The following is a 19724-nucleotide window of genomic DNA, read 5'->3' as shown; positions in this document are numbered from 1 at the left end:
ACTTTACAATCACAGCGACTCAATGATGTAGAATATGAACCAACAGGCCACATGCTGACTCTGAAACAAAGTGCCATTAGAGCTGATCCAGAGCAGGCAGCTTCAACGCTGACTCAGCAGCAGTGAGCCTGATATTTCTTTGTAGCATAGCTCGAGTGCTGCTTTGTTTCCTTTGCTTTGTGTCTCTATCTGTAGCGTCGTGACTGTACGACAATTATCCTGTGATGCACCGTGAAACAGCAAGCGCCGTACGAAACAGACTCAAACACTTAGCCGTCTGTGTTTAACTTTACAAATCGTTCTCTGCTGTGCAGCTTCGCTACTCTCAAGAAACACAGTGTTTGTTTTCAGTAAGTCTTTTAAAATGTACTCTCTAAAACACACACACACACACACACACACACACACACACACACACACACACACACACACACACACACACACACACACACACACACACACACACACACACCAAACCAAAGGAATCTATTTTCAAACTGAAGTGTTTATGCTTTCAGTCCGTCTAGCTGCTGATACTTAACACGTGAGTGTTGTCTGAAGAAGAGGACTCTGTTGCCATGGTAATCCCTGCATGAATGGATGCTCTTAGCCTCGTTTTGTTATTATTTTTCTCTAATTCTCAGAATTTTCCCCAAGTCTGAAAATAACACACCAGGACATAATCACTATCATGTTTTAGCAAATAAACTGTCTCTAATTTTACGGCAGTTTGGTTTTAATGGAGAGAGAAAGAAAACTCGAGGAAAAAAAACAGGTGAAAGTTTCACAGCGTTGACTTGTTTGTGAGCAAACTTTCAGACTGAGCAGGCCTAATGATGATGTCCCTCTGTGTAAGTCATCGTCTGTTCTTTAATGTAGAAAAGCCTTTTTAAAAGCTGCCTTCGGCTCGTGTGCAGCCTGACACAGTGTTATCTCTGGGATTTCCCTCAGGTCTGCTGAAAGTGTCCTTAAAGTTGAATATTGTGACAAAGTGAATGTAACAGTGAGACTGAGCTGCTCCGTCTGTTTCTGCTGACTTCAGCTCCTTAAACATCCTGATTTATCAGCACTGCAGGGACACGAATGTCACTGTTACAGAGACGCACACACAGAGCAGGAATGTGACTGAATATCACTAACAGGAAAAACACCTTCAGCCTCTAACATGCAGTCAGCTGCTGCACTGGCCTAATGACAGACGTGAGCTGAGCTCAGGGAGCAGCAGAGGGTGGAGGCTCATTTCATACGTCTTTAAACTCAGCAGTGTGAAATCCAAAGAGACTGACATGTGACAGAGAAAAGCATCAGTGCTGTCGGCTCCAGCCTCACTTTATAGTTTGCTTTTATTTCTCTGGATGATGCAGGGAGCCTGGCTCAGCAGCTGCTGTCATGTTGTAACCGTGTTCCTGTGACTGTACTGTGATAACTCTGTGACCATGTGATGGACTTACTGTTGATGCTGTCCTGTATTAAAGTGTTACTGCAGCCGACCTGTCTGTGTGTCACTGTCTGTGGACTGCAGCGTCTTCAGCAGCAGCTGTTTGCTGTTTGCACCATCCGCTCAGATATTCTTCAGTTTAAACGTCTTTATTTCATCTGTGCTTAATACTCAACAATGAGGCTACATCGAATGTTAAATGTCTTGTTATTCTCCTCAACTCAGAAACTGCTAAAATATAATGACACTCAAACTGGAGTGTTGTAAAAATTGTGTGTACGTGTGTGTGGGGGGGCTTTAGGAAGGCAGCAGCGATGGGGTGAATGAATGCAGCAGCCCAACCCACCAGGCTCTGATTGATGCAGCTGGCCTCCAAGGCCCCATGTGTGTGTGCAAAATAGCCAATTACTACATTACACTTTACTACACTAACGAGTAAAGAGGACTGTTAGCCTGTCAGCTTGTGGAGCATCAAATATCACTGCAGCGACAATCAGCACGTAGCACATGAACACAGTAACAGGAAGCTAGCATGGCTAATGCTAACTGCTAATGAAGGCACAGCTAGCATGTGTCGTCAGTGACCGGGCATGCTTGCTCTTCTATATATTGATGCTATGCTAGAGCGTTAACAGTTCCTGTTATCCATGATTCACACCAGGGGCGTCACACTGACTTTACATGGGGGGCGACAGACAGCCCCCTTTGACCTTAATGGGCCGGACCAGTGGAACTTCCTGTCACTGTGAAGGAGTCACATATTTAACTGTTTTTCTACATGATGAAGAAAAAGTCACAATGACAGAAATCTGTCAGCACGACTCTTTAAACTGTCAGAAATCAAATGACAGAAAAATAGCTCATAGCTCATCTTTAGTCTTAAAAACCTGAAGTTTCTATAGCATAAAGTGAAAAAAGAAGGTTTTCTGCCTTTAAAAGTTTATTGCTAAATTACTTTGTGTACTATGAATAAGTAAGGTTTGTATCTGCAAGAAAAGCTGTAAAACTATGAAAATTCAAAATGTCTGCTTGTGCTTGATTGTTGTGAGCAGCAGATCAAACAAGTTAAAATAATCAATTATAATCGGGCTGATTCTTATGTATCACCTTGCTACTCTCAACACGTGCCACATTCACACAAGCACTGTTTCTATGCTTTAAGTGCTTACTAACTACCATTCACACACATTCATACTGCGATGGATGCACCAGAGAAAACTTGGTGTTAATATCTTGCCCAAGAATATTTGGCATGCAGAGTAGGGGGAGCCAGGGATTGAACCACCAACCTTCCGATCAGTAGATGACCCGCTCTGAGCTACAGCCGTCCCCAATGTAATGTCTAATTATTATTGTAGAGGCTAAGCCTACGCTTGAAGCCACTGAGGTGGTCGTTAACGGGGATGACGCGATGTCACTGGTATGCATGAATTAAGTTCACAGTCCAATAAATCCAGCAGTATGTATCTTGTCCTTTTTGGTCTTTATTCCGTATCGACATAGCATAACAGCACAACGGTCACAAACTGTTTGCCTTCTCAATGACACACCTGACGCCGATTACGTGCGTCTACCTTAAATACCTTTACATTACATAATCAAAACAGAAAAAGGTGACCTCTAGTGACCACATAAGGTATTAACCCAAGAATGGCTCCTACACCCCGGCCCCTAATTGAAATGGCTATCAGACATGGCAATTCTAATCACAAAGAAAATAAGGAGCCACTAATACAGTCTTCTTTAGACCTATACATTCACATAAATAAACATAAGTAACACACTTTTAGATTACAGTCTCATGTAACAAGCAAAGTTTAGTTACAGGTCTTTCCAGAATATTAGTCTTTGTTTTTAAACGTGCAGATCGCACAAGTCCTTTTTTGTCACGAATGGCTTCCAGAACTCTTCCAAGTGGCCAGGAACCACGCGGTGCAGAAGAATCCATTATAATTACTATATCTCCAGGTTTTAGATTCTTCTTCTTTTGGTTCCATTTTTGTCTCTCCTGTAACAAAGGCAGGTATTCACGTATCCATCGTTTCCAAAAAAGATCTGAGATGTACTGAGCCTGTTTCCATCTTCTCTTCAGATACATATCCTGAGGGTCAAATAGTCCGGGTGGTAAAGATGGTTTTCCTTTCATCAGGAGGATGTGATTTGGTGTAAGTGGCTCTAGGTCTTTTGGATCATCAGAAAGCTTTGTGATGGGTCTGTCATTTAAAATTGCACACGCACACACACACACACACGTTTCTTGGGTTAGAGGGACAATTTCTGAAATTTTTGGCAAATCAGACTGGACATAGGGCTATGGGGACACCGGGTTCCAGAGGTGCTAGAGCTACAATATGCATATCAAAAACCATGAAAAAAAATCAGCAAACCTATACACAACTTAAAATTTAAACATTTTCTTTGCTCGACTGAGATATAAAAAAAGGCTATTTTTTCAGACATTCTGGTGGTTTGTAGAGACTTTTCTGTAGCTCGGTCTATAAGGACAGTCTGGTGTACAAGGTCAGTGATGTCATCATACATATACACAAAGTATAGTCTGTTCTGAAGGGACACATGGTGTGTAAAGCCAGTTCACTGTACATATACTCACACATGCACTAAGTATAACCTTCTTAGAAAAGAAGGTGTATTATAAGACTGTGACTGATACATCATTATAGTAAAATTGAATAAATTTGCTTAGGCTGCTGCCCCTGCGACCCGGCCTCGGATAAGCAGTTGAAGATGGATGGATGGATGAATAAATTAAAAAATAATAAAAAGACTATATTTTGGTTTTCTCTGATGAGCATTACAATCTGACATACAAGCATACATAAAACACCACAGATCATATCTGTTGTGATCTACTAACAGGTGGTCAAAGTGTCATTAAAACAACTAGAAGCATAACACAACAGTGCTTGCATCAACTAGAACAAACTATGTATTATAGAGTTTTTCATTGTCCTGAAGAAACTGGCACTGAGTGGCTGACCAATAAAACAGCACCTTTGCACACCAGGGGTGAGTCGGGCTGACACCATGACTTATACATAAGACTTATATCAACACACAACACATTTGTTGAATTACTGAATTATATTTAATATAACCAACTCAATAATCAATTCCTTAAAAGGACAGCATTGTAACAATTATTGAAGGAAAATAAAAGTGAATCCTGGCATTAAAAGACTCAGGCTAACCACACATCAAAACAAAACACTGCCTGTGAGCACAGTGAAGTCAACTACATACTTTTTGAATGGAGAACACTAACCTTGAAATCAGGCCCAGAAAGGTAAAGGCTCAGACTGTCAAAAAGTGCATTTAGTGTTTAACATTTATTTTTTTTTTTTTAAAGGCCAGTCCTCTGTTGCGCACAAAATCTCAAATGTTTTGAATAGATCTCGTCTCCAAGATAGGTTGTTCCTTTTCTTTGCACTTCAGACACTGCTGGTTGGTGACAGTGATACCGTTTTCAATAAAAGGCTTCATATGTTTCATCACCGCTCCTATCTCCTCCTCAGACCATGGTCTCTTCACACACCGCCTTGATGAAACACGTAAACCTGTTCAATAAAACAAAACAAATTTGAAGTTTAAAAAGATCATGTGAGATGCACTTGTAGGTAGAGATGGTGTTCAAAACTGTGAAAACAAGCTGGTACTTGTCTAAACAAATTGTGTGTGGTAATAAATAGACTGTAGACCTGATAAAATTTAAAGTTTGATTGTTTTCATTAACATGATAGTTCATCACACTGCTTGGTAAACACAAAATACATTCAGCTTCTTTATATGTTATATAATGTCTAACCACATGATGTTGGTGTTGACTGCACATAGTGCCTAGTGATGGACATGGCATCTGATTTATATCATACCTTTAGTAACTGAGTCAGGGACAGGAGGTGAACCAGAAGTCACACAGGCATCATTCCCCTGGTCATCTAAAAAATATTGCACAGTATAAATGTATGGGCTTAAAGAGGCTTTCTGCCTACCAATCAAACACCATGAGCACAGAGGGGACAATGACAGCCAGTTCTATTATACTAACTATACACATGGCAATGCTGCTGAACTGGATGAAGTCAACAATACCTTGGGTAATAAGTTTACTGGGAAATGATGTAGATTTTGCACAGGCCAAATCTTGCTTGGCCAAAACTGATGAAGCATCAAAATACTAGTCATAAAGCATTAGTGTCACAATTAGGAATGGAACAACTAACAATCGACCATGTAAAAATGTACTGATGGTTAGTAATATTGTTCTATACACAATCCCAGGTTATCGTAATCAGCATAGTAGTGTTAATAGTAAAGTCTGATTTCATTTTTAATGCAATGAAAAACAGAGATGCAAGTGGCATTAATGAAACAAGAGAGCATCGTTATCATACGTGATGTGCGCTGTTAAAATACGTTACTGCACATTTCACTGGATTTGTCTCTGAACAAGACTAACTCACAGATCCCAGCTCATTACATAAGATATGTTGGGCAAACTTTGAGTACAGCATTGAAAATGTACCTTGAGCTGCAGTCTCGGAGAAGTGAGGCAAATCAGAAGTAATATTTTATTATATATATATATATATATATATATATATACATATATATCGCGAGTTCTCACACTTAGAAATCATGGAGGGCTCTGAAATTTTCATCATAGGTACATGTCCACTGTGAGAGACATAATCTAAAAGAAAATTCCGGCAATCACAATGTATGATTTTATAACAAGTTTTTTGTATATTTCTTTGTAAAATAAGTATTTGAACACTTGAGTCAAACTATATTAATATTGCCTTTGTTAACAATTGCAGCGGCCAAACAGTTCCTGTAGTTCTTCACCAGGTTTGCACACATTGCAGAAGGTCTTTTGACCCACTCCTCCACACAGATCTTCTGTAGATCTGTCATGTTTTGGGCCAACACAGACTTTTAACTCCATCCACAGATTTTCTATTGGACTGAGGTCTGCAGACTAGTGAGGCCACTCCAGAACCTTGAAATGCCTTTTACGGAGCCACTCTTTGGTTTTCCTGGCTGAGTGCTTCAGGTCTTTGTCTTGTTGAAAGACCCAGCCAGAACCCATCTTCAATGCTCTGACTGAGGGAAGGACGTTTTGGCCCAAAATCTCACAATCCATGTCCCCGTTTATCTTCTCCTTAATACAGTGCAGTCGTCCTGTCCCCTGTGCAGAAAAACAGCCCAGAGCATGATGTTTCCACCCTCATGCTTCACTGTAGGATGGTATTATTGGGATGAGACTCATCCTTCTTCTTCCTCCAAACCCCAACAATGGAGTTTAGACCAAAAAGTTTTATTTTGGTCTCATCTGACCACAGGACTTTCTCCCATGACTCTGGATCATCCAGATGGTCCCTGGCAAACTTCAGACGGGCCTGGACATGGGTTGGCTTAAGAAGGGGAACCTTCAGTGTGATGAATGATTTTAAACCATGACGTCTCAGTGTATTACTGATAGTAGCCTTGCCAACGGTGGTCCCAGCTCTCTTCAGGTCATTGACCAGCTCGTCCCGTGTAGTTCTGGGCTGATTCTTCACCTTTCTTAGCATCACTGACACCCCACGAGCTGAGATCTTACGTGGGGCTCCAGTCCGAGGAAGACATTAGCCTCTTCCATTCAGGGGCGCCTGCAGGAGTCTTGCAGAGGGTACGCACAGTCACCTGCACGCGCTCCATCGCGCACACGCACATGCGTGCACGCGCACTGTCGCGCACCGAGCTGCTTGGCAGTGGCTCTGGAGCCCTTTCCAGCTTTGTGAAGGTCTAAAGTTTTGTCTCTTGTGTCGTTGGAAAGCTCTTTGGTTTTACTCATGTTGCTGCAACACTTTTGACAGATTGTGGGGTGCACATGTGTCTTTATAAAAGCTAACGGCATCAAACAGGTGCTGCTAAATTAGAATCATGAGCAGAGTGTAGTTGGACTGTTTAAAAGCAGAATAACAGGTATTTGAGGGTCAGAAATCTGCATGATAAGCAAGTGTTCAAATACTTATTTTAAGCAGTAATATACAAAAATATTTTAATAAAATCATACATTATCATTTCCGGAATTTTCTTTTAGATTCTGTCTCTCACAGTGGACATGTACCAACGCTGAAAATTTCAGATCCCTCCATGATTTCTAAGTGGGAGAACTTGCAAAATAGCAAATACTTACTTTCCTCACTGTAAATGGTATTAACTACACAGCAAAGTACAAACAGAACTGCAATAACAACCAGAAGGGATGCTTGCGATCTTTAGCTGGGTATGAAAAGTAGAACAAATATTGCAAACATCTGGCAGCTACAGTGGAAATGTATTTAATCCACTACGAGTGGTCTTTTCTAACCAGTGTCCCCTCAACCCATGTGTTTTTCTGAGTATGCCAAACACTGGAGATGAAACAGTGAAAGACTCAGTTTGAGCTCAGATGTCAGGACAGTGTTCTCACATACCTTGAGTTTGTCTGTGTCAGACACACACACATAGTTAAGCATTTTCTGTTTCACCTTCAGTTAAATACAGTTCTAACTCTCACCCTAACTGCAAGGAAACAGAGTGATTAACCCTTACCTAGTTAAGTGAAGCCAAAGTAAGACAATACTAAGAAGCTAAAGTGACTGTGAGTAAAAGGTGCATGTATATGCCTGACACAGAAAAACCCAAGGTTTACAAGGACACTGGCCATCAGCCTCATAATGACATCTGAGCTCAAACTGATGCTTTCACTGTTTCACCTCCAGTGTGTGGCCACTCAGTAAAACACACTTGTGGAGGGGACACAAAACAGATAAGCTTGCAATCATCACTTGGGAAAGTCATACAAATTCAAGATTTAGTTAAACCAGATTGAATACCACCAAGAGGACATTTAAATATTGTGACTAGGGCTGAAACAACTAATCGATTAATCGACAACTAATCGATTATTGAAATAATCGTTAGTTGCAGCCCTAACTGTGACATCTAGATATGTAGGTTTTAAACAACAATTCATAGGGGGAAATTTTTTTTTAAATGACCCACCTTTTTCCGCCAGAGCCATTCTTTCCCACCATAGTCATAAGTAATTTCACTTCCTGCCGCAATTTCCTTCAGTGCAAAAAGGCAGAGATGTGGCTTCCCTTCTGCTTCAATCAACTTCATTCTGCAATTTGGTGTCCTGTGTTCATCGTTTACTAGTCGCCCAAATGACCCATCTTCAAGTGCTCCATCAATACTGCAAATTTGGAAACATACATTAAACAAACATTTATAGTGACATGCCTATGAACTATACTATAATTTTTAAGCACCAACACAAACACAACATCCAATACAAGTTTAGTTGTTAAATGCATAGTTGATAAGTTAAAGAGGGTCCATCAGTCAAGGACGCGTTGCTTTCTGACTGAGATAAGTGTTTGCGCTTCTACTTGTGCTTAGAGCTTAAACGTGGTTTTGTTGTACTGTTGCGCTGACCTAGTAGGTGTGGCTGTTACTCTTCTCTTCTCTTCCTCCTCTTGCCCACTACCTGCTCTGTGCTGCTGCTTGCGCGTGGCTGCTGATTAGACCTTGTGCAATCTACAGCTAAGCGCAGCCTGGCGTGCACTGCTCTGCCAGGTGAGTTGAATTAGAGCAATCAAGGGCGGGCGTGCCTAGTAGACCTTAAAATGCATGCAGCAGTCATTTGACCTGAGTGCGACATACTGAGAGGACAGCAAACCAAGCACAATCCACTTTCCACTGTGAGGAAGACTTTGAGTTAGACGGGCTATCGGTAAGCTCGGACTCATATTTGCTGCTTATATGTTTGGGAAATATGGAAGCTCAATTGTGGAAATGTATTTATGCTTTGGGAAATAGTTACTGCATTTAAGTTTAAAAAATTATATTGATATTAAAATAAATGTTTAAGTTTGAATAGATTGTTTATGTAGATAGTGTTTCCCACACATTTATGTTAATTAATACTAAAAGTAATTACCCCAAATCCTTGGTTAAATCTTAAAACTAGTGTAAATATGTTTGGTTTAATTTAAGGAAAATAATTCTTTGTAAAAGAAAATCCTTGGTTAAAGTCTTTATTAAAATATTTGTAAACTCTAAAATGTATACTTTAAAAATGTAATTGTTATAAAAAGTGTAAAAATGCAAGGTAGACCACAGTTTATTTCATCTTTGTTGTTTGAAATTACTCACCTCTGATTCAAAAACTAATGAATGTAAAACTAAAACTAGGATAAATGATAGTTTAGACAAAAGTGGCTTTACTGAAGTGTATATTTTTGTTATTTCATTTGTCTTCTGTATAATGCATTTAATTTATCTGAATGATTAATGAAATGTTCTTTATTTGTGTTGAAAGGTTTTTCACCTATCCATCAAGCCATCCATCTACCTACCTCACAGGCAGAACACTTGACATGTACTATTTTGGCATTGTACATATTATACAGTAGTTTTGGACACAGTAGAACAGTGCACGGGTCTCCGTGTCCACATGTGCCAAATGTGCACAGACACAGGGGCGCTCATTCAGCCCTGGCCATTTGAATTTTCTCTCTCTATATTATATTTTAAATCTTCACAGCAGCGTGAGAACACTGTCTTAGCTGTAAAATGTAGGCTTATATTATTACCCCTCTAACCCCGTACATTACGCCCGTGAGTGTGTATTAGAGAAGGCACACACAGGCTTAATACGGGGACTAACGGGCCCTCAGCATATGTGGGAGTCCCGTCAGTCCCCAGTACCGAGAGTTCCCGGGGACCACAGGGTCACCGGGAAATGACGGAGCCTTAGTAAGAATGAGATCCCGCTATTCCACGGGTCCGTCACTCCCCCTTCTATAGATTCTGGGGACTGACGGGGCCGGGTACTAGAGGTAAGGACTCGTTAAAGAGCAATATGAGATGTTTGCTTCAGAAATTCTGACCTTGCAATAGAAATGTAAACATTCAGTCATTTTGAATTTACCACAATGTCTTCTGCTTCCATATGAATTCAAACATGAAGCCTGAACATGCGCTGGGGTACAGGTTACGTCTGTGTTCAGCTTCAGTTGCATCAATAAGCTCCCCTCTATTCTCTGCTGTGCAGCTTTGCTACTTTCAAGAAACAGTGTTTGTTTTCAGTAAGTCTTTTAAAATGTACTCTCTAAAAAACACACACACACACACACACCAAACCAAAGGAATCTATTTTCAAACTGAAGTGTTTATGCTTTCAGTCCGTCTAGCTGCTGATACTTAACACGTGAGTGTTGTCTGAAGAAGAGGACTCTGTTGCCATGGTAATCCCTGCATGAATGGATGCTCTTAGCCTCGTTTTGTTATTATTTTTCTCTAATTCTCAGAATTTTCCCCAAGTCTGAAAATAACACACCAGGACATAATCACTATCATGTTTTAGCAAATAAACTGTCTCTAATTTTACGGCAGTTTGGTTTTAATGGAGAGAGAAAGAAAACTCGAGGAAAAAAACAGGTGAAAGTTTCACAGCGTTGACTTGTTTGTGAGCAAACTTTCAGACTGAGCAGGCCTAATGATGATGTCCCTCTGTGTAAGTCATTGTCTGTTCTTTAATGTAGAAAAGCCTTTTTAAAAGCTGCCTTCGGCTCGTGTGCAGCCTGACACAGTGTTATCTCTGGGATTTCCCTCAGGTCTGCTGAAAGTGTCCTTAAAGTTGAATATTGTGACAAAGTGAATGTAACAGTGAGACTGAGCTGCTCCGTCTGTTTCTGCTGACTTCAGCTCCTTAAACATCCTGATTTATCAGCACTGCAGGGACACGAATGTCACTGTTACAGAGACGCACACACAGAGCAGGAATGTGACTGAATATCACTGACAGGAAAAACACCTTCAGCCTCAAACATGCAGTCAGCTGCTGCACTGGCCTAATGACAGACGTGAGCTGAGCTCAGGGAGCAGCAGAGGGTGGAGGCTCATTTCATACGTCTTTAAACTCAGCAGTGTGAAATCCAAAGAGACTGACATGTGACAGAGAAAAGCATCAGTGCTGTCGGCTCCAGCCTCACTTTATAGTTTGCTTTTATTTCTCTGGATGATGCAGGGAGCCTGGCTCAGCAGCTGCTGTCATGTTGTAACCGTGTTCCTGTGACAGTACTGTGATAACTCTGTGACCATGTGATGGACTTACTGTTGATGCTGTCCTGTATTAAAGTGTTACTGCAGCCGACCTGTCTGTGTGTCACTGTCTGTGGACTGCAGCGTCTTCAGCAGCAGCTGTTTGCTGTTTGCACCATCCGCTCAGATATTCTTCAGTTTAAATGTCTTTATTTCATCTGTGCTTAATACTCAACAATGAGGCTACATCGAATGTTAAATGTCTTGTTATTCTCCTCAACTCAGAAACTGCTAAAATATAATGACACTCAAACTGGAGTGTTGTAAAAATTGTGTGTACGTGTGTGTGGGGGGGCTTTAGGAAGGCAGCAGCGATGGGGTGAATGAATGCAGCAGCCCAACCCACCAGGCTCTGATTGATGCAGCTGGCCTCCAAGGCCCCATGTGTGTGTGCAAAATAGCCAATTACTACATTACACTTTACTACACTAACGAGTAAAGAGGACTGTTAGCCTGTCAGCTTGTGGAGCATCAAATATCACTGCAGCGACAATCAGCACGTAGCACATGAACACAGTAACAGGAAGCTAGCATGGCTAATGCTAACTGCTAATGAAGGCACAGCTAGCATGTGTCGTCAGTGACCGGGCATGCTTGCTCTTCTATATATTGATGCTATGCTAGAGCGTTAACAGTTCCTGTTATCCATGATTCACACCAGGGGCGTCACACTGACTTTACATGGGGGGCGACAGACAGCCCCCTTTGACCTTAATGGGCCGGACCAGTGGAACTTCCTGTCACTGTGAAGGAGTCACATATTTAACTGTTTTTCTACATGATGAAGAAAAAGTCACAATGACAGAAATCTGTCAGCACGACTCTTTAAACTGTCAGAAATCAAATGACAGAAAAATAGCTCATCTTTAGTCTTAAAAACCTGAAGTTTCTATAGCATAAAGTGAAAAAAGAAGGTTTTCTGCCTTTAAAAGTTTATTGCTAAATTACTTTGTGTACTATGAATAAGTAAGGTTTGTATCTGCAAGAAAAGCTGTAAAACTATGAAAATTCAAAATGTCTGCTTGTGCTTGATTGTTGTGAGCAGCAGATCAAACAAGTTAAAATAATCAATTATAATCGGGCTGATTCTTATGTATCACCTTGCTACTCTCAACACGTGCCACATTCACACAAGCACTGTTTCTATGCTTTAAGTGCTTACTAACTACCATTCACACACATTCATACTGCGATGGATGCACCAGAGAAAACTTGGTGTTAATATCTTGCCCAAGAATATTTGGCATGCAGAGTAGGGGGAGCCAGGGATTGAACCACCAACCTTCCGATCAGTAGATGACCCGCTCTGAGCTACAGCCGTCCCCAATGTAATGTCTAATTATTATTGTAGAGGCTAAGCCTACGCTTGAAGCCACTGAGGTGGTCGTTAACGGGGATGACGCAATGTCACTGGTATGCATGAATTAAGTTCACAGTCCAATAAATCCAGCAGTATGTATCTTGTCCTTTTTGGTCTTTATTCCGTATCGACATAGCATAACAGCACAACGGTCACAAACTGTTTGCCTTCTCAATGACACACCTGACGCCGATTACGTGCGTCTACCTTAAATACCTTTACATTACATAATCAAAACAGAAAAAGGTGACCTCTAGTGACCACATAAGGTATTAACCCAAGAATGGCTCCTACAATTATAAAGAGCTTTTAAGGTACATTCAGACCTGTGCGACTCACTCAGACTCTTAACTGTAGCTCTGTGCTACATGCTGACATTTCTGCTAATCAAACTTTGAATAAAATTTATTTAATCTAATATTCAACTCTGAACTCTAACTTTAGTACTTTTAACAGAGGCTATTTTTATGCAGTGTTTTCATAAAAGCCTTATTTTTATGTATTTGCTTCTACCAGGGAGAACACATGAGGTTAAAGGACAAGTTAGAGACCTTTTGTCTCTACAATGGAGAACAGCTTTTTAAACTCTGCACTCAGCTTTGTGTCTCCAACATCACTGATATACAGACAGATTGATATATGGACCTGCAGCGGAGTTTAGGCCCAGACATGGCTAGTGACGTCAGACCTGATGGATTAAAAAAGTTAAATTTAATTGAATCTAATCTAATAACTTTAATCTCAGCCAAACCGATTTACTCACGAACAAATAAAACACTGAAAAAGCCAAACAATAACATTTTTAAGTTATCAAAGTGATTTATATATCATGTTTAACCCGAGTAGTGAAAGACCGCGGGGCTTTGAAGACGATGTGTCGGTCGGCTCAGATATTTGAAGTTCACACAGCTACATTCTCACCTGAAAACGTGTTAAAAGTTTTTTGCAAACAAGAAAGAGAAATAAGAGCAATATTAAAACTAAGTCGCTGCCGCCATTGGTGGAAACTGGAATTGGCTGGGCCGCGCTATGAATTCTGCGATATGGTTTTTCAATTTTGTTGTCCGGGTGGAATATCGGGAGAAATTCAGGAGAATGGTGGCTCCGGGAGGTTTTCGGGAGGGGCACTGAAATTCGGGATTCTCCCGGAAAAATCGGGAGGGTTGGCATGTATGGTTGTGGCAACATCACTAACCTTGTCAAACACCTCAGAGTAAATCATATCACAGAATATGACGAGCGTATGTTGAGACGAACTGAAGAGGAGGAGAGGGACAGGTGCTGCTAGGGCGAGACAGACGTCTCTCACAGAGTCCTTTAGTGCTGCAGGCAGGCAACGTGTTCAAATAGCACAACTTCAGTTTTTTTATTTCTATATGATGAACTCTGGATTATTAAGTGATAAGAACAAGTAATCTGATGCCCTGTAATCATTATGATGCTATAATTTGAGATACAATAAATAAAATAAGTTTATGTACAAAGTATCGTATCGGATCAGTATCGTCGATACCATCCTGAATTTAGGGCTTTGGAGCGTGATGTCACGGGGGTGGGCGTGGAAAGGATTTTGGCCCGATCCGCCATTTTTGGGGTCTAGCGCAAGTGAAAAGGGAGCGAAGTCACACACAACAGCCACGGTTTGTATTTGCTGTGTGGTCGGCTGCAATGTTCGATCACACGACCGGCAAGAGAATAAGGTTGGAAATGGTTTATCTTTTCATTCTTTCCCAACCTGGAAGCAACATGAGGCGGCTAGCCTGGATAGCAGCTGTGAGACGAGCTGACGTGCAGTTCTCTTCCATCTCCAAATATCTGTTGGTGCTCCAGACATTTTCATTCCGGTAAGTTCTAACTATGTTCATATCACTCTTTATAGCCTATTAGTTTTATTTTCTATGCGCTCTGAGCTCATAGCAAATTAGAACAAACATCCTAATGAGTGATTTTGCAGAACTACCTTCTATTTATAGAGTTGCTAATTATTTGGCATTATTGCAGCACCAGGTGGAGCACCAGTCTGATCACAGGTTGGAGGAAACATGGTGGATGGTCACGTGAGCTGTAGTCAGCTGATAAACAATCAGATCAAACACAGAAAACAGGATGAAGCTTCATCACAAACAAGACATACATGAGTATAAAACATGTCAGACTGAAAATGAGACATCAACAGCATCACAAACAATGTTTAAAGCTTCCACGTGGTTTTACATTTTCTACATGGAAACAGGAAGTGCTGCTTTTAATTTGAAAAGTCACATTTATGGATGTGGACGTGGAAAAGTACAAATCTGGCAGCCTTTGTTGGACATGAAGTCGGTAATGTGTCTGCGTGACAGCTGTGGAAGCACAGGAGCAACGTCTGTGGGAAAATTCACAAAGCAACACGTCTATACCACTCTGACATGTTTGAAGATTTTTCACAATAAAATCCATGATTTGGTTTAAATGAAACTTTCTTCACCTTGTAAGGAAACATTTTGTGGACACGATTGTTTTCCAGCTAACAAAGTTAGTCCAGTGAGAGACAGCAGGAGGAGCAGAGGTCAGCTCATTGTGACAGCGGTCAAACAGATGTGATGGGTAACAGCACACACAGGTGTGTTTCATCTCCACACACACAAACCACAGCAACACTGACTCCACACTCAGCCTCCCAGTGACTGTGAGCTTACCCGTGTCACCGGTGCCACCCACTGTGGACCCCTCTGTGTCATGTGATGGCAATACAGGACGTTTTCCACAAACAGCTCCACACTTAGTCCTGGCTTCAGTGGGTGAGTCCATCCAGCAGAGATGTGGAGACACAAAGCTGCTGGACAGTTTGAGGTGTTACATTTCAGTTCAGGTTCATGTTTGTGCACTAGAACCAGATGTAGAAGTTTCAGCATGAAAGCACTCGATGATGGGCAGCTTGATTGAGAGAGGGTGAGAGAAAGAAAAAAACAACCCACGGCTCGCGTCGTTCACGTCGAAGATCCAGCTCTAAGTTAAAGTCTGAGTTCAGCTCGTCGGCTCATAGAAACACTGATTTCCTTTTATTAATGAGGCGTCTGTGGGGACAGGCAGGAGGCTCCTGATTGGTTCATAAGGTGTGAATAAATGTGTCATGTAGATGGAAGCAAAGCCACATCAGGCCTTAGAAAGAATTCATGAAGGTCTGAAATCTGTCTGCAGTGCAGTGGAGTGATCTCCCACCTTTGAATGGCTTCAGGCCTCAAGCAGAGGGAAAAGAATGAAGATATAAACTTTGTAGCTAAAAACAAAGCTCAGTGTCAAATTTGGATCATTATCACTTAATTTAGTTTGGACAATCCACCAATCGCAGAGCTCCATCAGAGACCTTACAGCACAGGTGTCGAACTCCAGGCCTCGAGGGCCGGTGTCCTGCAGGTTGTGGATGTGTCCTTGATCCAACACAGCTGATTTAAATGTCTAAAATACCTCCTCAACATGTCTCAAAGTTCTCCAGAAGCCTGGTAATGAACAAATCATTTTAATCAGGTGTGTTGACCCAGGGTGATATCTAAAACCTGGAGGACACCGGCCCTCGGAGCCTGGAGTTCGACACCTCTGCCTTACAGTAACTGTTGTTGTTACACTATCTCTTACCGTATATTACTAAATCTCCATTTGCACTATTTGCTTATTTGCACTACTCTGCCTGGTTTACACTCAATGTCATTTACCCTTACTTGAATATTGTATATTGTATAGCTTTCTTGTTATACGTAAAATTGTATTGTATTTATTTAAATTTTTCCTTTTTAATTATTTTATTTGCATTTTTTAATCACTCTCTTATATTTAAATGTTCATTTGCTATTTTATCTAGGGTTTGAGAGTAACGAAATTTCTATTCTCTGTATGTCCTGTACATGTGGCAGAATTGACAAATAAAGTTGACTTGACTTGACTACATTCACCAGCAGAGCTTTGATCGCACTTCTCTCCACCACCACTAGATGTCCCCACACTCTGTGCTGACTCCAATGATCAGAGCTGCTGAGCCTGTTTGCAGACAGAGGAGGAGCTCCTGGTGATCCGTGTGGCACTAAAAAGCTCTGATAACGTCCATCCAGCAGCTGATAACAGGGACATTTGGTGCCATGTCAGAGCTGCACAGTCAATCATCAGTTTGGCTCTTTAGTTTGAAGAGTTCAAAGCAGCAGCAGAGAATCTAAAGTGTGTCACACAGCACCAAGTTTCCTTTGGTCACATATGAAATGTGAGTCCGAGCTTCAGCTACACAACAACACACACAGCAGCTGATTGTAACATGAGCTCATCTGAAAGCCACCAAGAAGAATCCAGAGATTTGAAAGTTGCTGCTTTGGATCGTTAGTTTGATCTGAATCAGAATCCAGTGTTTGATGGAAATCTCCTCCTGCTGCACTTCAACACATTAAAGAGAGAGAGATGAAAGAAAAGCTGATGATGAGAGCAGAGAGAGGAAGGTGTACTTACCGTGCAGGAGCATCACAAACACCACAAACATCTTCATGTTCCTGTCAAACTCAGAGACTCTTTAAAAGCCCTTCAGGACATCAGCTCACAGCAGCTTCACTTTCCTCTGCTGATCATCTACTGACACTCTCACACTGCTTCACTGTCACAGCTCAGAGTTCAGCTTCACACTTTGTTAAAGCACATCTGTGGAATGAAGTCCGGCCGGCCACAGATCACTTCTGAGGAAAGAGGAGGACGTCGGCTTTCCTCGTAGTTTCACGCCCGAGTTCTCCAAACACAATCGGGGTGGCTGCAGCAGGTGGAGCAGGTCATCTACGAAGTGGATGGTTGGCAGTTCAATCACTCTGCATGCCAAACGATCCTGAGCCCCCACTTCCTCTGTGATGTGTAGAAAAAGTGCTCGTATGACTGGGTGATTGGGGCTTGCTGTGCAGAGTGTGCAGAATCGACTAGAGCTGTAAAACAATCTGTCTGTTTACAGTGACACGCACAAAGCTCCGCCTTCAGTCCTGACACTGAAACATCCACTGAAGCTACAATGATGCAGATGTGACCCTCAGCAGCTGGATTTCCTCTCCATAGATGTGTTTCCATGCAGATCATGGACATAAAGGCTGCTCTGAGAAAAAAGCAACGAATCAGACAAATCATTAGGTACAGGACCTTTAACATCTGCAGATTTATTTATTTAGATTCACTTTCTCCTGTTCAGTCATTACTTTCTTAAAAAAAAAACATGCCTGTGAGACCCTGATGCTCAAAGAAATCTCATTATTAATTAATGTTTAAATTTTAAATCCAATTTAAAATGTATTTTTATTGACAGGCTGTTTCACACCTCCAATTAAAGAACTACTTCTAGAAGCTCTTACTTTATGCAGTGAGCTGTGATAATATCATTATATTTATAACCTTCCTTTTATTTAACACAGTCCTGAAGAAGATATTTAGAAAGCAGTCCAGAGCTGTTTCTGCATTGAATTTCAAAACAAATTGAAGGATTTTTTTGTTTGAATTCTAAATGAGTCTTATGTGACTGCTTCAAATACTATAAGTATTACTAGTGCTGCTTCTGTTCTTCATATTACTGTTTATTGTCCTCTCAGACCAACAGGCGGAGGTGAAGGTGGAGGAGGGGTCATAGTTTGTCACCCTAGCCTGCAGAACAAAGTCTGAGCTGAGGACACCACAGTGGAGTGGACTCACTCTGACTTTGGACTCATGATGGTCCATGTGCATCCAAATGACAGTAAACAAACAGGACAACCTCTACTGTGGTTGCACGAATATAAACAAAGACCTGCTGAGAACTTGAGACCTCAGTCTGACCCTGAAACTCCACACACACACACACACACACACACACACACACACACACACACACACACACACACACACACACACACACACATGGATACATCTGCACCATCTACAGGGACAAAGACTTCCTGAGACAGAAAGTATGCTGCAGGTCAAAGGTCAGTTGGGATTAGGAAAAAAGTGAAATCGTAAACAGGATAAAAGCAGTGTGAGAGGGCTGTTACTTTTATACTTGATAATAAAACGAACAGATGCAATGAGAGTTATGTTTCTAAGGAAGTAAATGACATGAGAGTGAATATAAACAACCGTACACATCCCTACGACTTGTTTTGGAGGTAGGACTCACCAAGGTTCAGTGTTAGATCCTGGGCGAGGCAGATCTAATTTAAGAATAGATGGGATTGGCTGTCGGAGGGTCGCTTTTTTGAACTGCAGGTCCTTGAAGGGTAATACAGTAGAGGATATTTACATAGAGGATCTCTATGTAAATATCCGATAGCAGCTACTACCACCACAGACTGTTTTCCTTCGTGGTCATGAAGGAAAACGCTCGGCTGGCATTTAAAAGGGCATTTATTCCCTTCAAGGACCTGAAGCTACATAAAGCACCCCCCAACAGCTGAACCCATCTGCTCTCTGATTGGATTGTTACATTTGTGATTGACATGACATTGACCAATCAGCTGAAAGGAAGAAAAATCAGGTCAAAATTCGTACTCGTAGGTTGAGAGTCACACACAGCCAGGGAACCTGAGTGCAGAGATTTAAACATAGTTGTTTGCTTTGTATCTGTAAACAGACCTTAACAAAATCAACTTGTAACTTGTGTAAAAAATCTTTACAAACAAAATTCTCATCTGTAGATGCACAAAAATAAAATTTTCAAAAATTTTGGTTTACAAGGGTACAAAACTCTCACAGACACACAACACAATGTTCACATTAAGTGGTGAAGGACACACTTACTACAAC

At 41.3% G+C, this 19724-nt stretch overlaps 1 protein-coding gene and 1 long non-coding RNA gene across 3 annotated transcripts in view; one reads left to right on the top strand and one right to left on the bottom strand.

The window, feature by feature from the left end:
- The window catches only part of LOC308395936 (NACHT, LRR and PYD domains-containing protein 3-like), a 352248-nt gene that overhangs the window by 119808 nt on the left and 212716 nt on the right, over nt 1–19724 (top strand). The gene's annotated exons all lie outside the window — the stretch shown is intronic.
- LOC308392748 lies at nt 2798–17826 on the bottom strand. Of its 2 annotated transcripts, none has more exons than XR_013970862.1 (4): nt 17427–17826; nt 8492–8684; nt 5329–5394; nt 2798–5013 (listed from the first exon to the last, which is right to left on the bottom strand). It is a non-coding gene; the product is annotated as an uncharacterized lncRNA (long non-coding RNA). The 2 variants fall into 2 exon arrangements; XR_013970863.1 differs by lacking the exon at nt 17427–17826 and adding an exon at nt 10425–10533.

This window comes from Rhamphochromis sp. 'chilingali' (genome assembly GCF_963969265.1).
Source record: "Rhamphochromis sp. 'chilingali' genome assembly, chromosome: 1".
In the NCBI taxonomy this organism is placed as follows: domain Eukaryota; kingdom Metazoa; phylum Chordata; class Actinopteri; order Cichliformes; family Cichlidae; genus Rhamphochromis; species Rhamphochromis sp. 'chilingali'.
Note: the sequence above shows the minus strand (reverse complement) of the source record. Positions and strands in the feature narration are given on the sequence as shown.